General features: G+C 36.5%; 1 protein-coding gene across 2 annotated transcripts in view; it reads left to right on the top strand.

Annotated features, from left to right (window-relative positions):
• Positions 1-27,986, top strand: part of GABRG3 (gamma-aminobutyric acid type A receptor subunit gamma3) — a 675,960-nt gene that overhangs the window by 19,108 nt on the left and 628,866 nt on the right. The window contains exon 1 of one of the 2 annotated variants that reach the window (XM_046006976.1): positions 13,446-13,456. The exons of the other annotated variant lie outside the window; for it this stretch is intronic. The gene's annotated coding sequence lies outside the window, so the exon portion shown is untranslated. Of the gene's footprint in view, positions 1-13,445; positions 13,457-27,986 lie in introns of those variants that run through there. 2 annotated transcript variants of the gene reach the window in all.

Below are 27,986 nucleotides of genomic sequence, written 5' to 3' on the forward strand. Positions count from 1 at the left end.
GGAGCACTGGGTGTGGTGCATAAACAGTGAATTCTGTTACGCTGAAAAGAAATAAAAAACAAACAAACAAGAAAACTTGTTTAAAAAAAAACTTAATATTTATCAACAGCACTTTTCGGTTTACAACAAAATTGAGAGGAAAGTACAGAGATTTCCCATATACCTCCTGTCCCCCACACATGATTTGCTCATTATCAACATCACCACAAGAATGGTATAAATTCTAAGGATAAGCCTACATTGATGTATCATGGTCACATAGAGATCATAGTTTATCTTAGGTTTCACTCTTGGTGTTATACATTCTGTGGGTTCGGACAAATGTACAATGACCTGTATCCATCATTATAATATCATGAAGAGTATTTTCACTGCCTTAAAAATCCTCTGTGCTCCATCTGTTCATCTCCATTCCCTACACTGGCAACCACTTACCTTTAACTGTGTCCATAGTTTGGCCTTTCCATAATGTCATATATTTGGAATCATACAGTATGTAGTTTTTCAGATTGGCTTCTTTCACTTAGTAATAAGCATTAAGGGTGTCTTCATATCTGTTTATGGCTTGATAGCTTATTTCTTTTTTGTGGTATTACTCATTTGAATATACCACAGTTCATCCATTAACCTGCTGATGGACCTCTTGGTTGTTTCCAAGTTTTGGAAATTGTTAATAAAATTGCTATAAATATCCCTGTGCAGGTTTTTGTGTGGATCAATGATTTTTAATTATATATTTTTTGTTATTGTCTTAGTATTTGCAAGCCTATTACACTAAACATCTTGTCAAAATCTTTTCTACTCTAAATAATATCTACCTTAGATCATGCTAAGTAACACAAATAAATATAGAAATTTACTCTAGTAGCTTCATTCACTCACCCATTTTATGCTATTATAGATATACGTATTATAAACCTAATAATTTATTCAAATTATTATTTTATATAATTTTATGTCTTTTAAATTGTATTTACTATTTAAATACTAAATCATTTCTGATTCTTTCATATCTTCTTGTTAGGTTAGAGTTGTCATCTGAAATTATCATCTATTCTGATACAGCTATATTCCCACCATGCTCTTATTGTTAAACATATCGCTTGTCTTTTGTTATTGTTAAATGTATTTCATCAAATATATTTGTTGACAAACATATATTTGTTACATACTTTTTTATTTTAAAATTAATTTCTTGTTATATTTGTTATATATGTTATATATGTTATATATATGTTATATATGTTATATCTATCTATATGTCTATCTATCTATATCTTAACAATACAACTGTATATGTACTGGGTTTTGCAATTACTTATTAAATTAATTAGGAAAAAACAGAGAAGACATTTGCAATTACGTTCTTTTTTTAAATAATTGCCACATAATTATCTTTATCAGCTTTATGAGTTTATTATTTTTTCTTTTTTGATTTGAATTATTGTCTGAGGTTGTTTGCTTTTCACCTGAAGAATTTTTTAGTGTTTCTTATAAGGCAGATCTGCTAGCAAAAAAGTTGTCTCAGTTTTTGTTTTCCTGAAATATCCTTATTTTGTCTTTATTTTGAAAGATAAGGTTTTTTAAAAAATATATTCAGCACTTTGAATATGTCATCCCACTGCTTTCTGCCTTTGTTGTTGTTTTTTTTTTTGCTTTTTATTTATTTATTTATTTTTAAAATTAAATTATTTATTTTTTCAGCAAAACTGTATTCATTGTTTTTGCACAACACTCAGTGCTCCATGCAATACGTGCCCTCCCTACTACCCACCACCTGGTTCCCCCAACCTCCCACCCCCGCCCCTTCAAAACCCTCAGGTTGTTTTTCAGAGTCCATAGTCTCTTATGGTTTGCCTCCCCTTCCAATTTCCCTCAACTTCCTTCTCCTCTCCATCTCCCAATGTCCTCCAAGTCATTTGTTATGCTCTACAAATAAGTGAAACCATATGATACTTGACTCTCTCTGCTTGACTTATTTCACTCAGCATAATCACTTCCAGTCCCGTCCATGTTGCTACAAAATTTGGGTATTCATCCTTTCTTTCTTTCTTTTTTTTTTAATAAACATATATTGTATTTTTATCCCCAGGGGTACAGGTCTGTGAATCACTAGGTTTACACACTTCACAGCGCTCATGATAGCACATACCCTCCTCAGTGTCCATAACCCCCTCCCCCTCTCCCAACCCCACCTCCCCCCAGCAACCCCCAGTTTGTTTTGTGAGATTAAGAGTCATTTATGGTTTGTCTCCCTCCCAATCCCATCTTGTTTCATTTATTCTTCTCCTATCCCCTTAACCCCCATGTTGCATCTCCACGTCCTCATATCAGGGAGATCATATGATAGTTGTCTTTCTCCGATTGACTTATTTCACTAAGCATGATACCCTCTAGTTCCATCCACATTGTCGCAAATGGCAAGATTTCATTTCTTTTGATGGCTGCATAGTATTCCATTGTGTATATATACCACCTCTTCTTTATCCATTCATCTGTTGATGGACATCTAGGTTCTTTCCATAGTTTGGCTATTGTAGACATTGCTGCTATAAACATTTGGGTGCACGTGCCCCTTCGGATCACTGCGTTTGTATCTTTAGGGTAAATACCCAGTAGGGCAATTGCTGGGTCATAGGGTAGCTCTATTTTCAACATTTTGAGGAACCTCCATGCTGTTTTCCAGAGTGGTTGCATCAGCTTGCATTCCCACCAACAGTGTAGGAGGGTTCCCCTTTCTCCGCATCCTCGCCAGCATCTGTCATTTCCTGACTTGTTCATTTTAGCCATTCTGAACTGGTGTGAGGTGATATCTCATTGTGGTTTTGATTTGTATTTCCCTGATGCCGAGATCAAAAGCTTTTGCACAGCAAAGGAAATAGTTAACAAAACCAAAAGACAACTGACAGAATGGGAGAAGATATTGGCAAATGACATATCAGATAAAGGGCTAGTATCCAAAATCTATAAGGAACTTAGCAAACTCAACACCCAAAGAACAAACAACCCAATCAAGAAATGGGCAGAGGACGTGAACAGACATTTCTGCAAAGAAGACATCCAGATGGCCAACAGACACATGAAAAAGTACTCCACGTCACTTGGCATCTGCCTTTGTTTTTGATGAGAAGTCAGTTTTCAATTTAATTGAGATTTCCTTGTATATGATGAGTTATTTTTCTTTCTGTTTTTGGCATTTTATTTTTGAGTGTCAGCATTCTGACTTTAATTTTTATGGATGTGGATTTCTTTGTGTTTCTCTTACTTGAAGTTAAGTTTCCTGAATGTGTAGATGGATGTTTCTCATCTAATTTGAGAAGATTTTGAATCTTATTTCTTTGAATATATTTTCTGCCCCTTTCTCTTCTCTTTTTGGTATTCCCGTTATGCATGTATTGGTATATTTGGAGGTATCCTGCATTTCTCTGAATCTTTGTTGACTTTTTCATTTTTCTTTTCCTTTCTGTTCTTTAGATCACATTCTCTCTACTGATTTAACCTCAAGTTTGATGATTCTTTATTAGCTGAAATCTACTGTTCAGTGTCTCCAGTGAATTTTTATTTTGGTTATTTTTCTTTTCCATTTTGGAATTTCCATTTAGTTCTTTGCTATTTTTTCTCTTTATTGATATTCCCTATTCCATGAGACTTTGTTATCATATTCCTTTAGTTCTTTAGATATGGTTTCCTTGAATCCTTTGAACATAGTTAGTTTATAATAGCTGTTTTGAAGTCTTTGTCTGTTAAGTCCAATATTTGAAAGCCCTGAAGAGTAAGTGCCTTTGTTTTGTTTTTTTTCTCCTTGTTTGGGTCACAGTTTTCTCTTTGTCTATATATATATATATATATATATATATATTTTTTTTTTTTTTTTTTAAAGTTTATGCTTTGATAATGTATTATGGCAACTCTGGATACTAATTCTCCATCATTTAAGCATTGATATTGTTTTTGGTTGTTTGGTCTCCTTTATTTATTTGTTTAGTGACTTAACCTATATTAACTCTGAGAAGTGTGTTCCACCCCTTCTTCCCCAGAGCAGCAGCCTTTGATGTCTCTGCTCAGATTTTTTTCCCCATTTGGCCTAGTTACTGAGTGGTTGAGTCTTCCCTGAGTCAGCAGGTCTTCTACATATTGGCCAATGTGTGTCCTTAAGTACCCTTTTCCAATTAGATTTTTTGTGAGAGGATGTCTTTGTGATTTGGAGCCTACTCTCAAAGTTTTGAAATTTTATATTTTACCACATGTTCAGCTAGGGACCGAGATTGAATAGCCACTCTCCCCCAACACACACACACACATCACTCCTAAGATGTTGCAGCCTTTGTCATACAGTCTTCCAGACTTCCGAGAAGGCAAATGGTTTTATTTAATAAAATTAAATAAATAAATAAATAAATTTAATAAAATAAAATAAATAAATAAAACCAAAGTCTGATTTCTTTAAGAATTGCCACTGGGTCAGAATAGTTTGTTCTTCAGCCAGTGTTTGGTCAGTGGTTGTGTTTAAGCCATTGTGCCATTGAGGCTTCTAGGCTTTACTAATGTATCTGTTTTTGGGGAATGTTCTCAGTATATTCATATTTTGCTCTGATTGTTCCTGAGTAGATTGAGCTTAACACATATTCACAGAATTTCTGATGCCCAGTGTTGATTGTGATTCCACAAGCGGTCTTTATAGGTGACTCTCTCTCTGATTCTCTTTGATAAACTTATGGTTGCTCTATTTTTTTGTTGTTGTTGTTTTTTGTTTTTGTTTTTTAATTTGTTTTGTTTTGTCTTGTTTTGTTACTAGTGGCATAAAGCTAAGATCTTAATTGCTCTTTTCAGAAATCTCCATTGTTTGCAGAAACACCCTTAGACATGGAACTAATGACAATCTGTAGCCAAATAATACCATCCTCCTTATACAGATATGAAGAGTATTCATATTTATGGCCTTCCTCTTTTCCTGGAAAGATTCTCTCTCTCTGTGCCACTGGATAGCTCTGGGGACTAGAACAGCACTCTGCTACTCTCAGATGGTGACATCTCTGCTGTACAAGGACTGTGGGGGAGGAGTTTTGTGACCTTGGCCTATCTGGCTTGCTCTTTTCAGTGTGCAACCTTCACCCTACCATTGCACAAGGTATGAACACCTGGATTAAGCTTCTTCCCCATGAGGAAGGCCTCAGTGGTGAAAGGCAACATTAGTCCTCTAGACTATGCCTACCTGAAACAGAACTACTGAAAAATAAAGCTAAGAAGAGTGAGAAATACTGGTAACCTGTCCCTCCAAAGGTGAAACCCTAACCCTAATCTCACAACCTGGAAAAGTGAGGACTTTTACTATCTTGGTCAAACCCACCCAACATAGATTTCCAAAGTAGAGTTTTTAAAGTGTATCTGGGGATGAGGTGAAGGAAGTATTTTGTGTCTAAAATGCCATAGACTCTAACTGTTCTCACTTATGGTTAGTAGCTTTTCTTAAATGAATGTATCTCTATTTGCTTTATGCCCTTAGGAAATAGGGACTTTAAATTCTTTTCCCTCCAGCTTTATTGAGGTATAATTGACACATAAAAATTTAATATATTCAAATTATGCATTATGATAATCTGATGTACATATATATTGTGAAAGGATTCCTCTCATCTGGTTATTAACACATCCATCATATATATATATATATATATATGAGAGATATAAATTCCACTCTCTTAGAAAATTTCAAGTAAAAAATACAGTGTTGTCAACTATAGTCACCATGTTATACGTTAGGTCCTAATAATTTTTGCTTTTGTTATACATTAGGTCCTAATAATTTTTGCTAGTTAAATGGCTATTTTATTTAAGAGTGGGTCTACTGAAATCCTCTTTCTGCCATTTTGGAAGTCCTGTCACTTGCTTTCATTTTTGATATAGGATTCTGGGTTAGTAGCCATGTTTTGGTTTTTTGTTCATTTATTCCCTTTCAGTGCTTAAAAGACAATGCTTCACTTTTATCTCACTTGCCTTTTTCTGACAAGGAACATACTATTGTACTTCTTTTTGTTCCTTTGTATTCCATATGATTTCCTCTTTTAAGATTTTTTTATTACCAGATCTGAGAAATGACCTGATTGTCATTCTAGGGTATGTTAAATTACTCTGAAATAGTTTGATCTCCTAAATCCTGCTTGTTTTACTTGTTCTGCAGATCTGGAGAAGTGCTGTTGGCAGATTCTAGGGCTAATTATTCTCCACTATTAAGTCAAGCTTTTTGTGAGTACCAAAAACCCCATGAATTTTGCATTTTTCCACTCTGGCTTTTGAGAACAGGTGCTGTTCCCAGTCGTATGAGAGTAGAGGAAACCCTTCTCTAATCCTTATGGATTGTTCTTACACTGATTTCGGTTCGTTTTCCTTACCCACAAGCACTGATAAGTGCTCTGCTAGATAGCAGAGAGAGGCCTTCTGCAGATCTCCATAATTCTCCTGAGCAGTTCTTTCGTCGTTCCAAGTTGTGTTCTGTGAACGCTATATGCCTTCATCTCATTAAACTCTCAGCTCCATCTCTTCAACTCAGGTAATGCACAGAGCTCTGCCTGGGTGCCTTATCATGAGCCACAGCCTGGAAACTCTTCCAAGGCAGTAAGCTGGGGCAGTTGTCAGGCTAACCTTACTTATTTCCAGTCTCAGAGACCACTGTCTTTCATTACCACATATCCAGGGTCTTGAAAACCATCATTTCACATATTTTTTTCTGATTCTCTACTGTTTCAAGTGACAGAGTAAATCCAGTTCCTATTACTCCATCTTCGATGAAAACAGGAGTGTCTATCGTACTGGCTGAGTTTAACATTGCAAGCTTATTACTTCTCTACAGGCTAGCATTTGTGGTAGTTGAATTTCTCCTCTCCACTTGATTTGAGGAGCTACTGCTTAAATTGATAATAGCAGGAGGGTTTGTATGTTCCTTTTTAGACCTTTTCTTACTGGGTTGCTCCTTAAGTCATACTTGTAACAGGGTAGGGATATGCAGTAGTTAGTACTTATGGTTTTATATCCACCACATTCTAGTACTTGTTTCTAACAGGTTGCAGAAAGCATGAGGAAGATGAGTTGATATGCCCATACCCTAGTGGTCTGCTTCTGACCACCGTGTTCTGAGTGTTCTGAGGTAGTCCCTGATTCTATGTGAATCAATTGACCACTGTCTGACTTAGAAACAGATGGGAGAAGGGGATTTCTCTTAAAGAGAACTGCCCATATCTAGCTTTTAAGATTCTGGTAGGACAAGTGGACTCTTAAGAATTGTTGGAGTATTATCAGCTAGTGGCAAATATTATAACTATCATGTGTGTTATATATGTTTTTACCGTGATTACATAGGAAACCATTTATTTCTATCTATGTCAACCACAACAATGAAAGAGCTTAAAGTTTTAAAATATTCCTACCAATAAACCCAATCTTCCTCCAAAAATGAAGTTTTAAAAATAATTATCATTTTACTCAAACATTGACCAACCCTGTCATTACATGTACCTTGAGGCATAACTATAATACAGTTGTTGAAGGCTACTGCCTGAAGTCACACCCTGATGACACACCACTGTGTTTTCTGTTAGGGCTCATCCACCCACAGGGAGGTTTTCCAGTGTCATCCTGGGGCAGAATCTGTTCATTGTCTGAATCTATCTACTTCTCTCTGGCAGCGGGCCAGTCTTCACTGATAACATTTCCTCTCTAAACAGATCATTCTGATTTCATAAACTTCTTTAGAAATTTTTACAACAAGATTATGGTAGTTTTGTTTAAACCATTGACATTTTCCCTCAACATTTAAATTGTTAAGTATCTTAATGAAGTAATATGCTTTGAGTACAACGTTTCATTTTTTCCTTTGGTTATTTTTATTTTTAAGTTAAAAAAGACATTGTATTGTAAAAAATGTGGGATGTGTGAAATAGTATGAAAAATTAAAAATAAAAACACCACCTACCCAGAAGTTACCATATGTGAATATTTTGGCATACTTCTTTCAAGCTTCTATTAAAAAAATTAAAATAGTGAAATTATAGGCTTTAGTAGTCTCGCTTTCTCCACAAAACTTTATAAAATTGATGTTCATGTGTCATGAAATATTTTAAAGTTGTAATTTGATTGTTTTATATTTCTCCATTATTAGACATAATAGTAAAAACATACATAACACACATGATAGTTATCATAATTTATTCATTTTTTTAGTTTTTTATTACTATAAATAACACCAGTGCATCAATTTTTATCTACATTTCACATTGCTGTAAAATAACCCGCTCCAAGTTTTAGTAGCTTAACCTGATTATTGTGTGATTTCACAGTGTGAGTAGGAAATAGCAGGGCTGGGCTTAGCTGGAGGATCAGCTGGGGCCTGGCTGGTGGCTACTGGTCTCACCAGCCCGCCTGCCCAGGTGGGATAAGTGGCATAAGTAGAAGAAACAGAATATTTGGACCTCTCTGTCCATGTGGCGAGACTCTCTACATGGTGTCTTTTCCTCAAGGTGGCTAGTGTGGGCTTGTTTACAAAGTAGCCATTGGAATTCAGATGGGTCCAGAATCTTGTCATGAGCAGAAGTCACATAACATTACTTCCATGATGTCCTATTAGTCAAAATCAGTCAGAAGGCTTACTTAGATCAAGTAGATTCTACCCTTGCTAGTAAAGTTTTGGACATTTTCAATCTACCATGACAGCTTTTCCCTAACTTGAATTTGTAGAAGCAGAACTACTTGGCCAAAGGATACAAACTTTCCAGAAAAGTTGGCTGAATATATACTTCTCCCAGAAGGTCATGAGAGTGACTATCTTTAAAAAACGTACCACTATTTCTCTAGTTCTGAATCAAAAACTTGAACATCAGTAGCATAAAAATGGTGAAAGTGATAACTTCATTTTGTTATAAATAGTTATATCTATAAATATATATGTAATAAATATGATATCATTAATATATAATATCATTATTAATCATAAAATAATCAATAATATAGTATAATACTATAATAATTAATATAATAATATAAATAGTTATTGACTCTTATCTGGACCAATGCTTTGGGCTTTATCTAGGTACATATTTTCTGAAAATAAATTCTTGAAAAGTTACTTCAATAAATCTTATCCACTATCCATATTTCTAGAGAGCAGTCCAAACTGTCAATAAACATATCACAGATACTGTTACCTATGACTTTGGCTATGAAATGAAATTACCTTAAATGTTTCCATTATATGGTCCATTTAAAAGTAATTCAGCTAAATAATTATTTTAGATTCATTGCTTTTAAATGTAGCAGAAAAAAATCATATGTAGAATCTGTTGAAAATACATATTATTAACCTACTTAAATATATTAGAATGCAACCACTGAATATTTAGCATTACTGTATATTGTTATTATAGAAGGTTAATAATGAACCTAGATGGGTAAAAATCGTGATGAACTCTTTAATACTCTCATATTCTGAATATTTGTTTTATATTTCAGGTGAATGTGCACATGCCCTTAATTTTAATTCCAAACTTATCATGAGCAGTTGTTCTCCCAAATATTCATAAGATAGGAAACTTTTGAGTGAAAATTCACTCAGAGATTCAGTTGAGAGTAGAGTCTGGGGTACAGTGGCCTGGATTCTGCTCTGATAGGAGCTGACAGGCCTGTGTGGCCTCTGTATATAAAACTACTTAATCTGGCTGTTTTGTTCACCTCTCAAATTTCTTGCCTAGATACTGGGTGCTCACAGTTCCTTCTTTCCCTCCTCCTCCTCCACCACCTCCTCTTCATCTCCTTCTTCACCTCCTTCTTCATCTTCTACTTCTTCTTCTTCTTCTTTTTTTAATTTTCCCTTCACTACTTCCTACCAACCCCTGGCAAAGAGGCACAGACATATATATTTTTTATGTTGGAAGAGAAGAAAAAAAATTAATGTGATAAATAGCACCAGCAGACCGGTCTCTTGCTTGCTTCCAGATATCACCATAAGGTGAGATTTCTGCATCACTTCTTTGTGGTTAAGCTCAGCTGGTAAGATGATACATTCCCCTGAGCCTTCTCAACAGCACCTAGCCACAGACCAAGTCAGAGTACATTTTCAGTACAACTGTGACCCTGTGGTGGAGGCATCTTCTCAGAAGGGAGAGTTGGAGGTGGGAGGAGGAGCAGGGAGCGGTAGACATCCTCTGAGCAGTTCCAGACTCTCTGGAACTGTCCTCTGGAACTGTGCTCTGCCTCTGTCCCTAGTCCTGTCTGGAAGAGGCTTTGTCTATAGCTGCCATGGGCATGTGCAGAAGTTCTTCAGAGGCACATGGGTTGATGGGGCCTTCTCTAGGTGGGCATAAAGAATTCCAAGTTTAGGGGCACCTAGGTGGCTCAGTGGGTTAAGCCTCTGCCTTTGGCTCAGGTCATGGTTCCAAGGTCCTGGGATCGAGCCCCGCATCTGGCTCTCTGCTGGGCAGGGAGCCTGCTTCCTCCTCTCTCTCTCTGCCTGCCTCTCTGCCTACTTGTGATCTCTCTCTGTCAAATAAATAAATAAAATCTTAAAAAAAAAAAGAATTCCAAGTTTACAGAGTATTGGTAACAACCCGTATAGAATGACCCATCAATCTGAAATAGGATTAGTCTTTGGAGTCTTCTCACCTCTTCAATTTTGTCTTGATTTCCCCTTACCAAGCTGGTTATGCAAATGGGAAAGTGCTAATCTTACCAATGTATTTGTGTTTTATCAGGTGACACATGAAGATTGAAAAAAGCAGTTTCAGTAAATATACATATACACAGGGGCGCCTGGGTGGCTCAGTGGGTTAAAGCCTCTGCCTTCAGCTCAGGTCATGATCCCAGGGTCCTGGGATGGAGCCCTGCATCGGGCTCTCTGCTCGGCAGGGAGCCTGCCTCCCCCTCTTTCTGTGCCTGCCTCTCTGCCTACTTGTGATTTCTGTCTGTCAAATAAATAAAATCTTTAAAAATATATATATACACATACATAGGTAGATGAACAGGAAAAGAAAAAAAAAAAAAGCTCTCGTCAGGTAAGGAAGAAATTTGAGTAAGACCAGGAATGTTGCTGAATGTTCTTCAACTTTTAATGTGTATTTACTTGCCTGGGATTTTACCTAGTGCGCTTATTGCTTAGAAAATAATTGTGTCATGAATGCTAACTGGTATTGGTCTTACAGTTAAGATAGTACTCATCCTCAAGGCAGAGGTCCAGTGTTCCAAACATGAATCTTCAATTCAAAGTTGGAACTGGATTAGATCAATGGGCAACCAGGAAGGGTTAGACATGTTATAGTGATCACCCGTATGCTTTAGCACAGAACTGACCATTTCTCTAAAGATGTAAGGCATTTCTAGAGTGGGAGTCCTATGGTCTTTAGCCAACATCTAATTCTGAAAGACTAACGGCACTTACTGTGTTGCAGACCTAGGCTGATATGTTGGATATCTATGCTGATATGTTATATACCTGGGCTGAATTTTGCATATCTAAGTCAATGTGTTACATAGGTAAACTGATATACTGCATACCCAGGTTCATGTATTACATGCTTAAGCAGATATATCACATACCTAAAACCACTCCTATTCCCCATACATACATGCATATACATCTACTCCAGAAACTTGTCCTTTCTCTGTTAATGTTAAAGATTACTTTTGTTTTGTTTGTCGTTTGTTGTTTTGTTTTATTTTATTTTATTTTATTTTTGTTCTATTTTATTTTGCCTGGAATAGTCCTAAGCAGAGAATGTCCAGCACACAAGGATAGAGAGGGTTCTATTCTCAACAATTAGAGTAAGCAGCTAATTAAATATTCTAGAAACATCTTACCTTTGCCTGGTCCTTTTATCTAGAGAAATTGAGGCAGCTTCACTGTGGTCAAAATAATATCCCCAGACATTCCTAAATTAAAAAGAGATCAAGGGTAACATCAGTTTAGATTTGGGGAAATATCAAAGTTAGATTACATTAGGTAGAGTCAGCTCTATGCTCTTGAATTGTTCCCACACCATGTTCAGCCTTCTCTTTCTTAATGACCCCTCACCCACTCATATTCACTTTGGCTCACTGTATTTTCTTCTCTTTTCTCAGCTCTCTTCCCCTTTTTTTAACAAGACACCCATGTCCCCAACTCAGGACCTACTCAATTTTAAAGAGTTTAATCTCCATTCTGGTTTCCATTCCACCATCCTAAAATTTGGTCCTTGATATAACTCAGAACTACTTAAAAATTGAAATTATTTTTAAAAAACTGAAATTCTTAATTTTATTTTAAATTCTGACCATAGCATCAACTTTTTTAGAGTATTTTTAAATTTAAATCCAATTAACCAAGGTATAGTACATCATTAGTTTTTGATATAATGTTCAATGATTCATTAGTAGAGTATATCAACCAGTGCTCATCATATCATGTGCATGCTTTAATGCCCATCACCCAGTTACCCTATCCCACCACCCACCTTCCTTTCCGCAACCCTCAGTTTATTTCCTGCAGTCAAGAGTGTCATATGATTTGTTTCCCTCTCTGATTTCTTCCCATTCAGTACTCCCCACCCCTATTGTCCTCTGCACTATTCCTTATGTTCTACATATGAGTGAAACTATTTGATAATTGTGTTTTTCTTTTTTTATGTTTTTTTTTAAGATTTTATTTATTTATTTGACAGACAGAGATCACAAGTAGGCAGAGAGACAGGCAGAGAGAAAGGAGGAAGCAGGCTCCCTGCGGAGCAGAGAGCCCAATGCGGAGCTAGATCCCAGAACCCTGGAATCATGACCTGAGCCAAAAGCAGAGGCTTTAACCCACTGAGCCATCCAGGTGCCTCGATAATTGTGTTTTTCTGACTGACTTTCTTCACTTAAAATTCTCCAACTGCCTTAGCCCTTTCAAAAATGTTTTTTTTTTCCCCTTTCATTGCATCCTGTAGACCCCTGACACCTTTTTTTTTTTTTTAAAGATTTTATTTATTTATTTGACAGAGAGAGAGATCACAAGTAGGCAGAGAGGCAGGCAGAGAGAGAGAGGAGGAAGCAGGCTCCCTGCCGAGCAGAGAGCCCGATGCGGGGCTCGATCCCTGGAATCATGACCTGAGCCGAAGGCAGAGGCTTTAACCCACTGAGCCACCCAGGTGCCCCCTGACACCTTTTTAATAGCAGTATATCTTTCCCTTTGCTTCTGTGAAATACTTTCTCCTCTCTTAATATCCCCTTTCTGGTATTTTTTTCCCTTCCCATCACCCGGATTCCTGGCCCTTCAATAAGTTTTCTTCTGTTCTTCTTCTTCTTTTTAAAAATATGATCACTTATAATGTGATAGTGACATCAACACCTGTGACTTCAACCACCATCCACATGAATCCATATAATATTTTCCAAAATGTGTCCTCTGGTCTAGACTACTTTACTACTTAGTTCTTCATTTGCAGTTTACTTCTGGATATTTGAAGTGTATGTTATTCCATCAGACTCTTTAACTTTACATATGCAGAGGCTTTAAAATAGGTCCCAACAGGCCTGGCAGTTTCCCATCCCATCCTTACAGCTATTCACTGTTGCCAGAACCATCTGGATAAAGTCAGTGGTGACGCAAAGCCTCTTCTTGTTAAAGTTCTTCACTGTGAAAGTCAAACTTATTCTGGCAACAAAACGGTATAATAATTTTTATACCAACGAACGTTTTTTTCAAACATATCTTCCCTTCTTTCTTGCATGCATGCTATATACCAGTTAAAGGCAAAGGCACTGTCTAACAATTTCAGTATCTATTTAATGATTTCCACTTTCAGACTGCCTGAGTCACTTGTTTCTATTAGCCTCACTTAACAAGGTCACTTTGTCCTGTGAGCTCTCACTGCAAACCACAGTAAACTCTACAACATGTGTAATTTTATTAGAACATATTATTTTCAACTTTTTTGTCTACTTAGACACGTACATCTCATTTTCTTTACTTCACTGTAGGAGTCTCACAGGTAGTTCATCTAATTTGTCCTTACTTTCCCCCTTGGTACAATGTTTGCACGTAGTGGGGCCATAACAAATTTTGATTGAATTTAATTAAATATTGTCTGATAACTCTATAGCCAATCTTTTACAGTGCTTTTCATTCCTTCTTGCAGATTCAGGCTTCCATATGCTATAATTTATTAATAGTGTGAAGACTTTCCTTCAGTGTTTCTTACAGTGAAAATCTGATGCAGATGAATTCTTTCAGATTTTGTCTGGCTGGAGATATATTTATTTCCCTTTGATTTTTAGAGGATATTTTTGCGGGTGCACAATTATAGGTTAATATTTTTTTCTTTTATTACTTAAAAAAATCTTGCATCATTGTTTTCCGGCCTGTATTATTTCTTATGATGACTCAGTCATCATTTTCCTTTTTTATATAATATTCCTTTATTTGTAAGATCTTAAGGTTTTGTTCTTTACTGACTACTCAGTAGTTTGATAAGGACATGTCAAGGTAGAATTTTCTTTATATTTATGATTCTTGGTGTTAAGTGACTCACTTAAATCTGTGATTTGATATCTTTCATCAGTTTTGGAAAATTCTTTTCTAATCTCTTCAATTTTTTTATCCCAATATCTCTTTTTCTGAGAATCCAATTCTATACATTTTTTTCTTCATAAATCATTAGATGTAATTGGATTGTCTGAATATTCAAAAATAATTACAGTCAAGGCTCTATTAACTATCTAGGGCATCATGGCTATAAGGGAGAGCGCCACAGTACTGAGATCAAACTCCTCACACCATACTCACTTTTTATATCACATCTAAGTTTATTCCCATCATGGTACCCATTGCTACCAAAATACCTGGTTTATGATTAGTTTACTTGTTTCCTATCTGTTTAACTCACAATGATTTAAAGTCTATGAAAGTAGGAGCTTTATGTCTTGACTATGGACTGTCCTCAGGGCCTAGGACTCTGTCTAGCTCAGTAATTAGCCACTAATTATTTGTGAATAATTGAACAATGTTAAGTATGAAGACAAGGATAGGATTTAGCATATACTATTAGAAAGGACAATATTAAAATGTAAATATTAATAAAACCCACTAATTATTAGTACTGTAATGTTGAATTGTAAAGGCAGATTGGAAAGTGAAATAAATTTGAAATAGTTCAGTAAAAATATTTTGTAGTACTAGTGCGTAATTGGTTGTAATAGCATCACAGGATCACAGCTGGCTTTTGCCTTCATGTGAGTGGAATCATGTAACATTTGTCCTTTTGTGACTGGTTTATTTCACTTAACAAAATGTCATCAAGGTTGATCCATACTCTAGCCTATAACAGCATTACCTTCTTTTCTAGGGATGATTAGTATTCCATTGTACTTGTGCACACATTTTCTTTATCCATTCATATATTGATTGACATTTAGGTTACTTTCATCTCTTGGCTATTATGATTTCAGAAGTTTTTAAGTTTGATGCAGCCCCATTTTTCCATATTTGCCTTTGTTCTTTGGGCTTTTGATGTCATATCCAAGAAATCTTTGACAAACACAAGAATCATGAATATTTTCCCATTTAGTTTTAGGAGTTTGCTAGTTTTAGGTATTATGTTAAGTTTTAGGTATTATGTTAAGATCTTTAATACATTTTGAGTTAATTTCTCTGTATGTGGTAAGGTAAAGATATAGCTTAATTCTTTTTCACGTAGATATACAGTTTTTCCAACATCATTTGTTGAAGACATTGTCCTTTCCTCATTATATAGTTTTGGCACTCTTGTGAAAAAACATTATGCCATGTACACAAGGGTTTATTTCTGGTTTTCTATTCTGTTTCATTGGTTTATATATCTGTCTTTATGCCACTACCACACTGACTTTGTTACTGTTGTTTTGTAGTATTTTAGGGATATGTGAGACTGCTAACTTGACTATTATGGCCTTCAAGGTCCCTTGAGATTCAATATGGACTTTAGAATGGGATTTTCTATTTCTGCCAAAAATGTCATTGGTATTTTGGGTAGATTGACATCTTAAAAATATTAAGTCTTCCAGCCCATGAACACAGGATGTCTTTCCATTTACTGGTGTTTTCTTTAACTTCTATTACCAATGTGTTATAATTTTCAGCGCACAAGCCCTTTACTCCTTTGGTTTAATTTATTCCTAAGTATTTTATTCTTTTTGATGTTATTGTAACTAGAACTGTTTTTTAAATTTCTTTTCCAGATTGTTCATTGATAGTGTATAGAAATTCAACTGGTTTTTGTGATTTTATATCCTGCAACTTCCATGAGTGTGTGTGTGTGTGTGTGTGTGTATTTTCATATGTTGAACTAACTTGCATTCCAGGAGTAACCCACTTGGTCATGGTGTATAGTCCTTTTAATTTCCTGTTTCTGTTGCTAGTGTTTTGTTGAGAGTATTTTATCAGACTTCAGAGATATTGGTCTGTAGTTTTCTCTTCTTGTAGTCTTTGGCTAGCTTTAGTGTTAGAGTCCAGATAGCAGCCTCACTGAATGAGCTTGGAAATATTTTCCTCCTCTTCAGTTTCTTTGAATAGTTTGGGGAGGATTTTTAATTCTTTAAATGTTTAGTAGAAATCAATAGTGAAGCCCTCTGGTCCTGGGCTTTTCTGTGTTAAGAGGTTTTCATTGCTAATTCAATATCCTTTCTAGTTATTGATCTGTTAAGATTTCTTTTTTTTTTTTCATGATTTAGACTTGGTAGGTTGTATGTTTCTATTAACGTATCCATTTATTCCAGGTTATGCAATTTGTTCGTGTATAATTGTTTGTTATTATAACCGCTTTTATTTCTGTGATATCAGTTATAAGTTCCCTCTTCCAATTGTAATTTTGGTTATTTGAGTTTTCTCTCCTTTACTCTTAGTGTAGCTAAGAGGTTGTCACTTTTGTGGATTATTCTGAAGAATCAACTTCTGGTTTTAATTTTTTTCTGTCGTTTTTCTATTCTCTATTATGTTTAAGTCTTTTAAAATCATCATTATTTTCTTTCATCTGCTAACTTTTAGTTTAGTTTTTCAAGTTCCTTGAGATGCAAAGTTAAGTTATTGACTTAAGATCTTTCTTCTTCTTCCTCCTCCGTCCTTCTCCTCCACCTTTTTGTTTTTAATGCAAGTGTTTGCTGGTATGAAGTTCCCCTTTACTACTATTTCTGCATCTCATAAGTTTTGGTATTTGAGTTTTTGTTTTCATTTATTTCCAGATACTTTTAAATTTCATGTGATTTCTTCTCTGACCCACTGGCTGTTTAAGAGTGAGTTGTTTAATTTCCACATATGTGTTTAATTCTCACTTCTCATAGTGATTCCTAGTTTCATTACGTTATAGTCATAGAAGATAGTTTGTATGTCTGGTTTCAGTATCCTTAAAATTAAGACTTGTTTTGTGACCTAACATATAGTTGGTAGTAAAGAATGTTCCATGACATTTAAAAATAGTGTATTTGTGGAGCATAACAAATAACATGGAGGACATGGGGAGATGGAGAGGAGAGGGAGTTGAGGGAAACTGGAAGGGGAGATGAACCATGAGAGACTATGGACTCTGAAAAACAACCAGAGGGTTTTGAAGGGGGCCGGGGGGGTGGTGGGAGGTTGAGGAACCAGGTGGTGGGTAATAGGGAGGGCACATACTGCATGGAGCACTGGGTGTGATGCCAAAACAATGAACACTGTTATGCTGTAAATAAACAAATAAACGAATAAAATAAAATTAAATTAAATTAAATTAAATTAAAAAAAATAGTGTGTTTTCTGCTGTTGTTGTATGGAGTGTTTTACATCTATCTGTTGGGTGCATTGGTCTGTAATGTTGTCAGATTTTCTGGTTCCTTATTGATCTTCTTCCTTGTTGTTATATCCATAACTGAAAGTGGGGTGCTGAATCTTTTACTAATAACGTGTTGCTGTCTATTTTTTCCCTTTCATTTTGCCAATATTTGCTTTATATATTTGGGAGCATTAACATTAGGTGCATATATTTTTATATCTTCCTGGTAAATTGGCCTTTTTTGTCATTATATAATGGCATACTTTGTTTCATGTGACATTTCTGGTCTTAAAGTTTCTTTCATCTTATATACATATGGACTCTCCTGCCTTTTTTGGGTTCCCATTTACATGTAATAAGTTTTTCATCTTTCACTTTCAGCTAATGTGTGTCCTTAGATGTAGTGTGAATCTCTTGTAGACAGCAATTTGGATCTTGTTTTTTTTTTTTTAAGCTATTGAGCCAGTCTGTGTTTGTATCTTTTAATTGAGGCATTTAGTCCATTTACCTTTTTTTTTTTTTTAAGAGAGGGAGGAAGAGAGACAGAGAGAGGGAAAGCATGAGTGAGCGGGCAAGGGGCAGAGGGAAAGGGAGAATCTTAAGTAGGCTATGTATGGAGCTCAATCTCAGACACTGAGAACATGACCTGAGCCAAAACCAAGAGTCAGATGCTTAACCAACTGAGCCACCCAGGTGTCACAATCCATTTACTTTTAAAGTGATTCTTGATATGGAGGGACTTATATTGCCATTTTAGTGTCTTCTGTATGTCTTATAGTTTTTTGTCCCTTTTTCCCTTTTGATGCATTCTTTCATTTATTTTTTGTGGTGACATATTTTGATACCCCTCTCATTTCCCTTTGTTTTTATTTATAAGATACTTTCTTTGTGGTTACTATTATACGAAACATCTTAAAGTTATATCTATGTTAAACTGATGACAACTTCAATTTCATGTAAATTCTCTACTTTTTTACATCTCTGTACCTCCTGAAAACTTCATGCTTTCGATGACACAAATTACTTATTTTTATATTGTGTATTCATTAACATAGATTTATAGGTATGTTCTATGCTTTTTAAAAAATTCTCTGATATTTAAAGTGATTTATATACCTACATTACAATACTCCATAATTATATATTTATTTATATGCCTTTACCAGGTATTTTATATTTTTGTATAGTTTTGTGTTTCTATTTATTATCTTTTTGCTTCAGCTTGAAGGACTGCCTTCAGCATTTCTTATACGGCAAGTCTAGTGGTGATGAACTTCCTCAGCTTTTGTTTAGCTGGGAAAGTCTTAATTTTGCCTTCATTTTTGAAGGACAGTTTTGCCAGACATAGTATTCTTGGTTGTCAGTTTTATCTTTCAGCACTTTGAATATATCATCCAATTACCATGGAGCCATCAAAGTTTAAGCTGAGAAATCCAGTGATGATCTAGTAGGAGTTCCCTTATATATGATGAGTCACTTTTCTGTTTTCAAGATTCTCTCTGCCTGTGATTTTTCGAGTTTGATTATGATGTGTCTCTGTGTAGATCTTTTAAGAGTATCTTACTTGAAGTTCCTTGAGCTTCTTCAATATGTATGTTCATTTATCTCCTCCAAATAAGGATATTTTTGGTCATAATTTCTTCAAATAGGCTCTGCATTTTTGTTTCTTTCTGGAACTTCCATATGCTTATGTTGTTCTGCTTAATGATATTACAAAAATACCTTAGGCTAGCTTCATTTTTCTTCACTCCTCTTATTTTTGTTTTTCCAGCATGGTAATTTTGAATGTCCTGTCTTTGAAATTACTCATTTTTTTCTTCTATTTGGTCAAGTCTGCTCCTGTGTTCAAGTGAATTTTTTCAGTTCAGTTATTGTAAATTTCAGTAAATTTCTGTTTGGTTTTTCTTCATGATTTCTGTATCTTTGATATTCTCATTTTGCTCATGTATCATTTTCTTTATTTCACTTAGTACTGCCTGTACTCTCTTTTCATTCATTGAGCATCCTTATGGTGGTTATTTTGAATTCTTTGGTAATTAATATATTTCTGTTTAATTTCACGGAGATTTAATATATTTCTTTGAACCCTGTTTCTCTTACCTTCTGTGGGATTTAGGCATTTGAAAAATCAATGACTTCTCCCAGTCTTTGTGGTCTGGTTTCATATCGGGAAAAAATCTTGCCTGGGATGCATCGTCTTGGGCTTTTTCTTGTAATAGAATTGAAGAGGTTTGCTAGTACTACCCAGGAGCTTCACCTGTTGTCTGACTGCTGTACTGAGGCCTCTCCAGTGCTGTAGCAAACTAGGCTGGAGCTCTTCTTAATGTTTTTGTGGGGTACCGCAGATTTTGCTAATCGACCAAACCATACTGATGGTTCTTGTTCTCAATAGTCCCCAACCTGATGCCCATTTCCTGTCAGTGCTTAACTTCAGACAAGACAGAAAGTTGCTCCTGGGGCAGTTCTCCCAGTAGTCAAAATGTTGGATGTATGTACTAACCCTTCTTTTATCCTCTCCAGGAAGCAGTTGGAAAATAGGAGGTTTGTCTTGATATTTTCTCTCAATGTTAGGGGAAAGGGCTCTGGTGAGTGGGTGCCATGAATTTTCTTGCTGGGCTTCCACATTCACCTGGGGTGCAGAGACCTCTTAACGGGCTTTTGGACTTCTCACAAAGGCATTTATTAAGTTGCGTTCTTTGTGGGGGTAGGAGGATCTGGGGCTTCCTTTTCAACCAGCTTGATGGTATTGCTCTGTTATGCATTTTAAAGTACAGTAAGATCTCTCACATACCAAGCCTCTCATACCATTCTCAATTCTCATTGTTTAAATTTGTAATGTATTAGTTTTTCATATCTGCTAAAATTCTATTGGTGAATACAGTTTGATATTCCCAGTTAGGTAGTAGAAAGGACAAGGTGTTATCATGAAGAACATTTTAAAAATGTATCATTCCTGTTAATGGCCAATTATACTTATGCTTGGAGGAAAACTTACTTTAAACACTCAGTTTACAGATGTAGAAAATGAGCCACAGAAAATTTAAATTATTTTCACAAGGTGGTGTGGCTACTTCAGAGTCAAATTTATAAGATTATTAGACTTTGTGGATGCCTTTCTAAATTCCTTTATCCTCTTATCACCAAACTCTTTTAAGAGGTAAAAATTTTTATACCCATTGGAGTTCTGAAATTGTGGTTCTGAGCTTTAGCACTAGGGCTCTTTTCATTCTTTTGAGAATATGAATTCTCAAGCTGTCTATCTCAGTAATACATTTTTATCTGAGTGCATACAAAAACGGAATCTCACTGTTTGCCTTCTTTCATATTACTTATCAGGTGTAACCTAGCCCTGAGGTGATAACAACTGTATCTTGATCTTTTAGCTCTTGTTGACCCACTTGAGATCACACACTTACAGAAAAATTGGGAAAGACATAGGGCTTTAGCATTGGCATCTGGGATTGGGGGAGGTGGGATTAGCTGTAAACCTTATAATGGAATGTCAGAACCAAGTTAACTGGCCAAGTAGGAACCCTAATAGAGTTGAAATGGGACACACAATAGTGCTCTCAATGCTGTGGTTGTCCATTCTATGTATCTCGTCCCTCCCAAATTCCTTCACCCATTCCCCTATAACCTAGTATTCGTCTAGCTAGAGAAAGGCATTTAAAAACATCTCTCTACTGACATGGTATAGATGGACTTACTGTAGGACTCAGAGGCAGTATTTGCATTTTCAGGAGTTTGGAAAGATTATTTGCTGCTGCTGTTGCTGCTGCTGCTGATGATGATGATGATAGTGATGATAAACTGAAGTCATTTTTTTAAAGATTTTATTTATTTATTTGAGACACACAGAGAGAGAGAGAGAGAGAGAGAGAGAGAGAGAGAGAGCGAGCAAGCACAGAACAGGGGGAGGAGCAGAGAGAGGGAAAAACAGGCTCCCTGCTCATCAGGGAGCCTTAGAGGGCTAGATCACAGGACTCTGGGATCATGACCTGAGCCATAGGCAGATTCTTAATGCGCTGAGCCACCCAGGTGCACCCCCCCACCAAAGTCATTGTTATCCAGAATTCCTTTAAGCCTCATTGCCAAAGTTAAGCCTATGGGGAGTTGTGGGTGGAACCCTGAGATTTTGCTCCAGTGAGGCTGCAGAATCCTGGGTGAGTCACCTCCTCCATCATGTTTTTAAATGCCCATCTTTCAAATGGGAATGAGAATGCTAGATATTGATTAGATGCAAATGCTTATTACCATGCAATGTAATATATATTAATACTTTTGTCTGTGAGCATCAGCAGGAGGGGAGGCAAAGCTTAAAGGGACGTTGGCGATGGAGTGGGGAGTCAGGCTACCTAATGCATCATCTTCCCCAGTGGTACTCTTAGTTCAGGTAAAGAAAGGGCCAACAAGAGCTAAAAGATCCTCAAAGGCAACAAAGATTAGAAGGGAGTTTTATCAGCTACAAGAAGAGCCCTATTGTTTAACCTCATGAGCATGAGTTGGTATTACTTATTACTCTTTTTTAAAAATTCATTTGCAGATATTTAAATATTTCTCTATATTTAAATTTCTCATGATAAAATAGACTTTAAATGACTAGAATGAGTTTTAGACATAAATATTAGTTGAAAGACAACACATGCAAGATTTTGGCATTCTTTTCTCCGTCAAACTGCAGGGGTTTCAGCAGTCATAGCAAACATTTAGTGAACACCTACTACTTACTTCACAACAGTCTAACCACCCCTTTTGAGCCCCCATCATGATTTATGTCCTATTATCAGCTCATCTTACACTTACTGGGACTGAGACACAGAGATGTTAAGTAAGACACCTTCCGGGATTACAGAACAGGTAAATGGCAGAGCCTCTTGGATAGCCAGGCTGTGTGCTCTTCTGGCTGTGTTGCCTCACTTAGCACATTTTCTCAGTGTTCTTTGGGGTCCCATTCCTCCTCCCTCTTGCGACCAGTCTGGGGCCAACTCATGAAGGATTGTCTTCTGTGGAGAGCTATTATCACTTGGAGCTTTCCCTCACTCTGCATCTTCTATTCTTGTCAATACTTACTGCCCCTATATTCCATCTATTCTAATCTATGTTTCTGTGACTGCCTATTTCTTGCTTGTTTATAAATGAATATAAATGGTTTCATTTGCTCTCGCAACTCTCTCAATGCCACTCTCAGCTTTTACCTCTCTCAGGGAGTTAATGCAATTTCCATTGTAACAGATTCCTATTTCCAGGAGTACCCTTGTCTTGGACAATCTTTTATCAGTCTTGACCAATTGACTACTACTTGCATCAATCTGTGGTTGTCATCAGGTTCCAGGGGACATTTAAAATTGATTCTTCCTCTTGTAGTTTGGAATCTCATGTGAACATTTAATGTGTAAAATCCATTTGAATATAATAAAACCACCATTTTCAGGAACCATAGTTATCCAGTATACAATGAGTACCTACTGTGTGCCAGGAACTGTGGCAGATGCTGTGGGAAAGGGTGAAACTGAATTACTTGTAGATGCTCATGACCTAAAAGTAGCAAATAACCTAATAATATGTAGATTCAGAGAAAGGCTATACATCTTTTCCTCTCACTTACTACATGTAAAATAATTTTTCCTGATAGACCACAGGCACTTAGTGAAAATTTGTATAGGACTGTCTTCTGTAAGAGATATTAATCAAATGACTGAGAAAAACCAAGTGATTATTAGTATGGGTCCTTGTTGTCTTTGAGGCCTACGTACCACTTCAACGTGCTGGGTATTTTGTGTAAATCTTTAAACTCATTCCTTCTGGGATGGATTCCTGCTCTTTTACCTTTCCCAGAGGAATTGATGCCAACTCACCCAGGGTCCCATGAACCCACATTGCAGCAAGCATAACTCCTCTGTTTTCTACTGTGTGTGTGTATGTGTTTTTAAATTTTCTCCTCCAATTCTAAAGTAAACATACTGTCATAATTCTATGGTTTTAGAGAGGAATGGGTTGCTTTGGTCAGTTACGCATCTGACCTTATTTTGAGGCATCAATGATATATTTAATTCATTGAATGACATAGGTGCTCACCACTAGGGCCCAGGGCCAGAACAGCATCCACCAAATTTGGCAGGCAGAAAAATGAAAGATGTTTGTTAAGATTTATATGTAACTGGGAAGCAGTAAACTGGTGGCAGATTATACAGAAATGTTTTTATTACCTGTTTTATTCAGAGTTGGCATTGTGGACAGCTGCTAAGAAGTACTCATTTATGATACTTCAGTGCAGTCCCTTAACAGATAACTTGTTGGGAATTTTGGAAATGAAATTTGATTTATGTTTCTATTTACAAGAGGGGCTGAATTTGTCTAATAGGAATCTTATTCTATATTAGATGTGCTTTTGGATGCCAAGCGTCAAAACAATAGACTTTCTTGCATTGAAACAACTTAATTTACTTTTATCATGACAGCTTTCCTTTTGTGTCACAATAAACAAGACAGGCTTTAAGCAGCATTCTGAAAAGCAAAATTCAGCCATGTGCCCTTAGGTTCAGCAGTAGACAGACCCACCCTAGACCTATACTCTTCCTCAGTGAGGCCACTCTGACAGTTGCCATTTCTTATCTGTGCTTCTGGGTCGTCATCTCAGCTCCTGACTGCTAATTTTTTTTTTTTTTTCCGAGTATGGAATAGTTTCTTTTTTTAAATTATTTTTTAAAAAATTTTATAAACATATAATGTATTATTAGCCCCAGGGGTACAAGTCTGTGAATCACCAGGCTTACACACTTCACAGCACTCACCATAGCACATACCCTCCCCAATGTCCATAACCGCACCACCCTCTCCAGACTCCCCTCCCCCCAGCAACCCTCAGTTTATTTTGTGACATTAAGAGTTTCTTATGGTTTGTTTCCCTCCCGATCCCATCTTGTTTGATTTATTCTTTTCCTACCCCCAAACCCCCCACATTGCATCTCCACTTCCTCATATCAGGGAGATCATATGATTGTTGTCTTTCTCCGATTGACTTATTTCGCTAAGCATGATACTCTCTAGTTCCATCCACGTCATTGCAAATGGCAAGATTTCATTTCTTTTGATGGCTGCATAGTATTCCATTGTGTATATATATCACCTCTTCTTTATCCATTCATCTGTTGATGGACATCTAGGTTCTTTTCATAGTTTGGCTATTGTGGACATCACTGCTATAAACATTCGGGTACATTCAGATCACTACGTTTGTATCTTTAGGGTAAATATCCAGTAGTGTGATTGCTGGGTCAGAGGGTAGCTCTATTTTCAACTTTTTGAGGAACCTCCATGTTGTTTTCCAGAGTGGTTGCACCAGCTTGTATTCCCACCAACAGTGTAGGAGTGTTCCCCTTTCTCTACAACCTCGCCAGCATCTCTGACTGATAATTCTTGAATACTTGTTCTAAGAGGAGGAAGCCCATGGCTGAGTGGAGAAAACTAACCAAACAGGTTTGTGCATTGGTTTTGTGACAGAGACAAGAAGTGCAGTCTACATTACTGCATTTTGGGCCACATACCTCTTTCAAGAGAATAAATGTGGTTGACCCCTGTCACAGCTTACCCAGTGCATCTTTTCCACATTCTTTTATGCTGCACAATTTATGGGTTTGTGATTCTTCTCAGATATACTCATTCTGAATTTATAGGAAATAATGACACCCAAATAGGCAAGATATAATTAAAAAAGAATTGAAAACTGAACACATTTTTGGACAATACCATTAGCCCTGTTTTATACTTTTTCAATTGAATCTACTTCCTTTCACTCAGAAAATCACAACCTCTCCCCCTCTCTCCCCACTTCTAGCTTTTTCACTTCCATGTAACTCTTCATCCTTCTATCAACTACCCAGAGCTTAATCTTTTTTTATTGCGGTAAGATATACATAACATGAAATTTACTATCTTGGCCACTTTTAAGTGTAGAGTTCAGTGGTATTGTAGGTATTCACATTGTTTTGCATCCATTACTGCCCACCACCCATCTCCAGAACTCTATTCATCTTGCAGTGCTAAAACTCTACACCCATTGAACACCCACCCTCCTTTATTCCCTCCTTCAGCCTTTGGCAACCTCCATTCTTTTTTCTCTCTGTGTGAATCTACTACTTCATGTACCTCATAGAAGTAACTTACAATGTATGTGTCTTTTTTGACTGACATATTTCACTTATTATAATATCCTTAAGGTTCATCCATGTTGTAATGTGTCATTGTATTGTGTATATGTATACACAAACACACATACATATTTTAATTTTATATTTCATATTTATAATTTTAAGATTATGATGTTTTGATATCTTAAAAATCCTTTTTTTTTAACTTGAGGAGAGACTGCTCCTCTGGGCCTAGCCAGTTCTTAGAGATAGCATAGGGCCTAGCCAGGAGCATACCTTTGATATGCAGGCTAACCAATCCAGAGCCATAGTCCCTCTCTCTGGCCCTTACACTGTAGGAACCAATATTCTTCTGCCTTAATCATCCCCAAACCCCCAGAGATCACATGAATTATTCAAACTATTCAATCCTAATTGTTTATCCTGCCTTGCTATGTCTCTTCTGTGGAAACCCCATTTATGATCATGGTATACGTGCCTTCTCCCTCTGCCTTTCCCTGGCTTCTGTCTTCTGACCACGGTGGTGTCTTTCCCATGTGACCTTGCAAGGCATATCTCCAGTCTCTAGGACTTGTGAATATAAGGAACTTTGTTATACTGAGCATTTTGTCTTGTGGCTACATGTGACTGACCATCACATAAAAGAAAACAGAACAGTGAAAATCTTCCTTTTTAAGGCTGAATGATATTCCATATGAATACACTGCATTTGTTTTATCCATTTCTCCCCTCATGGGTACTTGGGTTGTTTCCACCTTGCTGGCTTTTGTGCATAATAGTGCTATAAACATGGGTGTACAAATATATGTTTGATTTTAATTCCTTTGGGTCTATCAGAAGAAGTGGAATTACTGGGTCATGTAATTCTATGTTTAATTTTTTTTTTTAAGAAGTGTCATACTGTTTTCCACAGTGGCTGTCTCATTTTACATTCCCACTGTGAGCAAGAGTTTCAGTTTCTCCACATCCTTGCCACCACTTGTTGTTTTCCATGGAAGTGAAGTGGTATCATAGTGGAGGTGAAGTAGTATCTCATTGTGGTTTTGATTTGCACTCCTTTAATGACTGGTGCTGTTGAGCATCTTTTCGTGTGCTTAATGGTCATTTGTATATCTTTGAAGAAATGTCTAAGTCCTTGGCCATTTTTAAATCAGGTTTTTTGCTTATTCATTGTTGAGTTGCATGAGTTCATTCTATGTTGTGGATCAACCACATATCAGATATGTGATTTGCAAATGTTCTTTGCCAATCTGTGGGTTGCCTTTCCACTCTGTTGACTGTTTCTGATGCACAGAAGTTTTCAATTTTGATGTAGTCTAATTTATTTATTTATTTTTTGTTACCTGTGCTTTTGATGTCATATCCAAGAAATCATTGTCAACTGCAGTGTCATGAAGGTTTTCTCCTATGTTTTATTTTAAGAATTTTGTAGTTTCTTGTTTACCTTTGGGTCTTTGATCCATTTTAAGTTAATTTTTGTATTTAGTAACACAAGGGTCTAACCTACTTTTACATGCGAATATCCAGTCTACCCAACACCATTTGAATGGTCTGGCCTCCTTTGTCAAAGGTCATTTGTCAGGGCCTAATCTTGAGTCTTTGAATTATAAACCTTGAGCCACTTGTGAGCAGTCTCTTTCCTGGGTTCCATTATCAGAGCCACTTTCTTTCTTTTTTTTTTTTTCACTTTTTAAAATTTCTTTTCAGCTTAACAGTATTCATTGTTTTTGCACCACACCCAGTGCTCCATGCAATACGTGCCCTCCCTCTTACCCACCACCTGGTTCCCCAACCTCCCATCCCCCGCCCCTTCCAAACCCTCAGGTTGTTTTTCAGAGTCCATAGTCTCTCATGGTTCATCTCCCCTTCCAATTTCCCTCAACTCCCTTCTCCTCTCCATCTCCCCATGTCCTCCATGTTATTTGTTATGCTCCGCAAATAAGTGAAACCATATGATACTTGACTCTCTCTGCTTGACTTATTTCACTCAGCATAATCTCTTCCAGTCCCGTCCATGTTGCTACAAAAGTTGGGTATTCATCTTTTCTGATGGAGGCATAATACTCCA

The sequence above is a fragment of the Meles meles genome, chromosome 6 (genome assembly GCF_922984935.1).
Source record: "Meles meles chromosome 6, mMelMel3.1 paternal haplotype, whole genome shotgun sequence".
NCBI classification, from domain to species: Eukaryota; Metazoa; Chordata; class Mammalia; order Carnivora; family Mustelidae; genus Meles; species Meles meles.